A 6,936-nucleotide genomic window follows, 5' to 3' on the forward strand; every position below is an offset into this window, starting at 1 on the left:
CTACGTTTTCTTTTGTTTTTTTCCTCAGTTCCTCTTCGTACACTTCTTTATTTACTTATTCGTCGGTTGTGTCTACTTATCTATAATTTTCTTTAGTTCCCCCTTGTCATTTCACTTATATTTTTGGTTCTTTCTAGTTCTCTCTGTTTATATTCACTTTATCGCTTATGTGTTATTTCTTTCTTCGTATTCTTCACACTCAAAAAGTACACATACACTATTTTTTTTTTCTCTTTAATTAACTTTTTGGTTCTTGCTTTCGTGTTACTTATCAACTTTATTCACTTATTCGTTGGTGCTTCCTTAGTCTCCCTCATGCACCAGAAACTCATATATACGCATTTCAATTCTCCAAAGTCCACCGTTTATCTTTTACATATCTGTCTTTATCTCTATATCGTTATCTTTTCACGCGCGTACTTTTGTCTCAGAGTTCATTAGCTTTCTCTTGATCTAACGTTCCTTAGGGTTGGCTTAGTATGTAGACCGACCCTTTGAGAGCTTAGCCTTGTGACCGTTCCTGAAAAGATTTGTAGTCGTTCATTTATGCTTCACTACCGGCCGTTCCTTTATGCCTTAGAGCACTCGGCGTTCCTTTAGACACTGGGATAACGTTTCTTTGGGTTTGTTTAGAGCGCAAAGACCGTTCCTTTAGACCTCAGGGTAATGAACGTACCCTATAAAACCTTCACGGACGTTCCTTTAGGCTTCACTAACGTTCATTTAGGAGAACCCACGACTCCTTTAGCCACTGTGATAAGATACGTTCTCTTAGGTTGGTTAAGAGTGAAGACCGTTCCTTTAAGAGATTATAGTGATGAACGTGTCCCTTGAACCTTCCCAGCCGTTCCTTGAGGCTCCAAAACCGTTCCTTTAGGCCTCAGAGCACTCGGCGTTCCTTTAGGCACAGTGATAACGTTCCTTTAGGTTGGTTATGACGATCGTTCATTTAAGAGCTAAGATTAATTAATGAACGTATTCCTTTAACCTCCCTTTAACACCACTGACAACGTTCCCTAAAACCTTCACAGCCGTTCCTTTATGCCACACAAACGTTCCTTTAGACCTCAGAGCACCCGGCGTTCCTTTACACTCCCCGCTGACAACGTTCCTTTTATCATTTACAACCGTTCCTTTATGCTTCCCAACCGTTCCTTTGTCCTCAGAGCACCTGCCGTTCCTTTACACGTTCCTTAGGGTTGATTAAGTTCCTTTATCCTGAGAGCACCCGGCGTTCCTTTGATCACGTTCCTTTAAGTCTGACGTTCCTAAGCTTCCCAACCGTTCTTAGCCGTTCTTTTAGGCCTCACAGTCGTTCTCTTAGGCCACACAACCGTTCCTTTGGGCCTGAGAGCACCGGGCGTTCTTTTACACGCCCCGCTGACAACGTTCCTTTAGCTAACGTTCTTGCGAGCCTTGCCAAACGTCAGCACGCCCCTGGTGGCCGTTCTGAGCACTGCTGACTCCCAGACCGCTGCCAGTCCACCCTGCTGACCCTGACCTCGCGTGCTGACCCTTGACCTCGCCTCGCTGACCTCCTGCTGACGGTGGACGTGGGCGTGTGGGTGTGGCGGCCCTCTCAGGCGTACGGAAGCTTGGCGGTACACGTCCTCCCTCGGCGAAGGCACGTGGCAACTGACTGGCTTCTGTCTGTTTGGCGTGGTGCCCAGCTTGCTCTATACTGCAATGGTTTGATGTCTAGCCGGGTTATTCAGCGTTTAATTACACATTTATATAGCTTTTGAGGTCATTATCAGCATCCATGAATCATTAAACCGTTATTAGGGAAGCGAGAATTGTTGTCAGCTGTTCCATATCGATTTCTTGACGTGAAGTTCAGGGTCCTCCTCTCTTTCTTCTTCCCGGGTTATTTATTATGTATTTGAGCATTTACACAGCTTTTTAGGGCATTATCAGCATCCATGAATCATTAAACCGTTATTAGGGAAGCGAGAATTGTTGTCAGCTGTTCCATATCGATTTCTTGACGTGAAGTGCATCGAGTCCTCCTCTCTTTCTTCTTCCCGGGTTATTTATTATGTATTTGAGCATTTACACAGCTTTTTAGGGCATTATCGGCATCCATGAGTCATTAAAACCGAATTAGGGTAGCCAGTAATGTTGTCAGCTGGTCCGTATATCGATTTCTTGACGTGAAGTTCATCGAGTCCTCTTTTTCTTCTTCCCGGGTTATTTATTATGTATTTGAGCATTTACACAGCTTTTTAGGGCATTATCAGCATCCATGAGTCTTTAAAGATACCTATCGATATCTTGACAACGTGTAGTGCGGGGTCCTCTTATAATTCTCTTTCTTCTTCATCTTCCCGGGTTATTTAGCGTGTATTTGAGCATTTACACAGCTTTTTAGGGCATTATCAGCATCCATGAATCATTAAACCGTTATTAGGGAAGCGAGTAATGTTGTCAGCTGTTCCATATCGATTTCTTGGTGTGAAGTGCAGGGTCCTCCTCTCTTTCTTCTTCCCGGGTTATTTATTATGTATTTGAACATTTACACAGCTTTTTAGGGCATTATCAGCATCCATGAATCATTAAAGATACCTATCGATATCTTGACAACGTGTAGTGCGGGGTCCTCTTATAATTCTCTTTCTTCTTCATCTTCCCGGGTTATTTATTATGTATTTGAGCATTCACACAGCTTTTGAGGTCATTATCAGCATCCATGACTCATTGAACCGTTATTAGGGAAGCGAGAATTGTTGTCAGCTGTTCCATATCGATTTCTTGGCGTGAAGTGCAGGGTCCTCCTCTCTTTCTTCTTCCCGGGTTATTTATTATGTATTTGAGCATTTACACAGCTTTTGAGGTCATTATCAGCATCCATGACTCATTGAACCGTTATTAGGGAAGCGAGAATTGTTGTCAGCTGTTCCATATCGATTTCTTGGCGTGAAGTGCAGGGTCCTCCTCTCTTTCTTCTTCCCGGGTTATTTATTATGTATTTGAGCATTTGTACAGCTTTTTAGGGCATTATCAGCATCCATGAGTCATTAAAGATACCTATCGATATCTTGACAACGTGTATAGTGCGGGGTCCTCTTATAATTCTCTTTCTTCTTCATCTTCCCGGGTTATTTAGCGTGTATTTGAGCATTTGTACAGCTTTTTGGGGCATTATCGGCATCCATGAGTCATTAAAACCGTTATTAGGGAAGCGAGTAATGTTGTCAGCTGTTCCATATCGATTTCTTGGTGTGAAGTGCAGGGTCCTCCTCTCTTTCTTCTTCCCGGGTTATTTATTATGTATTTGAGCATTTACACAGCTTTTTAGGGCATTATCAGCATCCATGAGTCTTTAAACCGTTATTAGGGTAGCCAGTAATGTTATCAGCTGTTCCATATCGATTTACTGACGTGTATAGTGCAGGGTCCTCCTCTCTTTCTTCTTCCCGGGTTATTTATTATGTATTTGAGCATTTGTACAGCTTTTTGGGGCATTATCGGCATCCATGAGTCATTAAAACCGTTATTAGGGTAGCCAGTAATGTCAGCTGTTCCATATCGATTTACTGACAAAACGAGCGATCCTGCCTCCCTATATGTATTTTCTATCTCCTTTTCCCGGGTTATTTATTGTGTATTTGAGCATTTATACAGCTTTTTGGGGCATTATCGGCATCCATGAATCATTAAAACCGTTATTAGGGTAGCCAGTAATGTCAGCTGTTGATCCATATCGATTTACTGACAAAATACAACGAGCTCCTGCCTCCCTATATATCTGTTGTATCTCCTTTCTTCGGGTTATCTAACGTAGCATTTTTACAGCTTTCGAGGTCAATGTTAGCATCCGTCAGTCACTAAAATCGATATCCAAGTGTATCAGCTGTTCCGTACCTATATCATTTTCTTGGCAATCTGAAGGACAGCCTCATTTTTTTCTTTATTTCTCGTTTTCTCTCGTTATTTATCGTATATTTTAACCCGCTGTAACTGCTTTTTCGGGTCTTATCAGTCTTAATCAGTCATCAAAAGCGATATTTATTTACGTCTGCATATATAGTAGAATCAATCTCAGCTGTCATCTGTTTCCATGTCGATTCTTGTCAACGCAAGCATCAGACACTCCCCTACCTCTCGTCTTTCTCTTTTTCTCTCATTATTTATCAGCCTTTTCGAGTCCTGTCAGCATCCGTCAATAATTAAAAACGTTATTAGCCTTTTCAGTACGGCTTAAAGCATTTCCATATTGATTTATTGACCAAACAAGTATCAGATTTCTCTTCTGTTCTCTTTCTCCTTTTCTCTGGTTATTTATTGTATATTTGAACCGATATAATCTGTTTTGAGCATCTATCAGTAACTAAACCCGTATTCATGTATCCATCAATGATTTCAAGGGCGTCCATATATTGATTTATTGACAAAACAAGTATATATCAATCTCCCCATCTGCTCCCACAGCCCCGGCGAGCCCTGCAATGCGCCCCGCCCCTCCAAGCATGACGCACTGTACTGACTCACGCTGTTGCCTCCCTGCTGGTCACTGTACCTCAGCACTGACCTTTTGACCTTATCACACACGGCTCCGATAGCTCAGTGGAAAAGGCTCTGTCAGGCTGAGGTTCGAGCGCCACTCAATACGGGATTTTTCCACTGCCGAGGACCGGGTACTGTCTCCCTCCCCTTCCCTTCTAATTATCTCTTCTGCCATCTTTCTCTTCTCTCTCCTTCCTCTTCCTTATCCAATTGGCATGACCTCTCATCTCCCTTGTTGTAATTCTCTGCAACAATAAACTTCAGTCAATCAATTCAATTCTTGTCTCCTTTACTTGCGCAGGAGTTACTCGAGAATCACAGGAAGTTTAATTTTAGTTTCTTTCTCGTTTATTTTCTTCTCTTTTGATCCGTTTTTCTTTTATGTTAGTCTGGAATAAGCTTGACAGAGGTGATGCAGGCAAGGGATATATCCACGTCTACTGCTTCAAAAACACATATGTAAGAACCTTCTCGATCAATATATCCTCAATCTCGCTATAATACCGCATGTGTCGTTTCTCTGTTATATCACTGTTCATTTTTCTTCGTTTTCGTTACTCAAGAATCACACAAAGTTTAATTTTAGTTTCTTTCTCGTTTATTTTCTTCTCTTTTTTTGTTAGTGGAGTAAGCTTGATAGAGGTTATGCAGGCAAGGGAGATCCACGTCTACTACTTCAAAAACACATCTAAGAATTAACCTTTCCAATATATCCTCACTCTATTGAATTCCTCTCTCGCATGGAGGGGAGTAATTAAGCTAGATAAAGAAGTGATGTAGGCAAGGGATATCCACGCATACTACTTCAAAAACACATCTAAGAATTAACCTTTCCAATATATATCCTCACTCTATTGAATTCCTCTCTCGCATGGAGGCTGACACACGTGGGAGATAAACTATTCCTAATCAGCCGTTCACCTAAGCCAGATGGGAGCCGCGCAGCATCCTCTCTCTCTTTCATTCTCTTATCTCCCCACTCCACACGACAGCTCTCTGGAGGGCTCTTAGAACGGGCCAATATACCCGTACAATAGCCCTACACATTGTAATTAGGCCACTCATCATCACTAGAAAGGCGACGATGAGTTTTGATAAGTTGAACGTCCGTATCACAAGCTCTCCCTTCCTCGGCCATTCGTTTGAGATCAGATACATGAGCTTTCTATAGGCAATTTGAATAGGTTTAACTTTTTTCTTTCAGTCCGTATCACAAGCCTAGCTCTCCCTTCCTTGGCCATTCCTTAATTTGAGATCAGTTAACTATATATTTCCATGGGCCATTTGTATAGCTTTATGAAATTACAATACATCCTATACATTAGTTTATTCTTGTCAACTTCACTAGAAAGGCTGTGATGAGGTAGTTTGATAAGTAGTAGGTCCGTATCACAAGCTCTCCCTTCCTTGGCCATTCCTTTGAGATTAGTTAACTATATATTTCCATGGGACATTTGTAAGCTTTAAGAAATTACCACTATACATCCTACATATATGAGCCTCTTAAGGGTCAATTGTATTTCAAGGTACAGGTCAAAAGCTAGGTCACTCAAGCTACCACCTGGGCCAAAAAGAGTACCCATGGAAATACCCGGAACTCCCACGAAAGCCATGTTTAATTTAATTTGGTCCCCCTTGAAAAAATCTTGGTTCCCCATTCTCCATCTTCCATAACATCGGATCTTTGCTATTGACATGCCTTCCCTTTCAATAATTCCTTCCCTCTATGCGTCTGTCTGTCTGTCTGTCTCTGTCAATAGCCGGCTACAAAGGGGGTCAATCAGGCGCCCATCCCATGACCCTCAACTCTACATTGGTATTAATGGTTGCTAACTGTGCCCTTTCCTGCCCCCGGTGAGAGAGAGAGGGGGGAGGGGGGAGAAGGGGAAGGGATGAAGAGGTGATGAGAAGGGAAGAGAAAGAAAAGGATTTAATGGAAGGGAATATAGGGAGAAAGAAGAGAAGAATAAGGAATTAAGGGAAGAGAAAAGGAAGGTAGGAAAGTGATGAGGAATAGAGAAGATGGGAAGGAAAGGGAAGAGAAGGAAGGAGTATTAAAGGGAATGTATTAGATAGATAGAGAGATAAATGACCAGTCTATGGGCGGATGACAAACACATATCCCGCCCAGCTGCGCCTCTTCCCTACCCTCCTACCCTTCTCTTTGTCAGGCCATACCACTCGACTACTACTATTCTTTCCCCTTGTGGCATAGAGTAAAATAGTAGACGTGTACAAAAATGAAACTATTATCCAAGACACTAAAGTTACAATCCTCTATATATGCAAGTTATCCATCTTTACCCATCAACCTACCGGCCTCCCTTTCCCTTGTCAAGACGAAAGGAAGTTTAGTTGAGTATTGCAATCACTTAAATTCCCAGCACACAACTATCCACTAAGGCATTTATTTCAGACCATCAGTGAACT

General features: G+C 42.0%; 1 protein-coding gene across 3 annotated transcripts in view; it reads right to left on the bottom strand.

Moving 5' to 3' along the window:
* The window catches only part of LOC126985933 (feline leukemia virus subgroup C receptor-related protein 2-like), a 20,552-nt gene extending 18,907 nt beyond the window's left edge, over positions 1-1,645 (bottom strand). The window contains exons 1-2 of one of the 3 annotated variants that reach the window (XM_050841517.1): positions 1,536-1,645; positions 1-520 (exon numbers count right to left, since the gene is read on the bottom strand). The exon at positions 1-520 is cut by the window's left edge and continues 442 nt beyond it. The gene's annotated coding sequence lies outside the window, so the exon portion shown is untranslated. The other 2 variants (XM_050841518.1, XM_050841514.1) reach the window with 2 other exon arrangements.
* Positions 1,646-6,936: the final 5,291 nt, after the last annotated feature.

This window comes from Eriocheir sinensis, chromosome 60, assembly GCF_024679095.1.
Source record: "Eriocheir sinensis breed Jianghai 21 chromosome 60, ASM2467909v1, whole genome shotgun sequence".
Lineage (NCBI taxonomy): Eukaryota > Metazoa > Arthropoda > Malacostraca > Decapoda > Varunidae > Eriocheir > Eriocheir sinensis.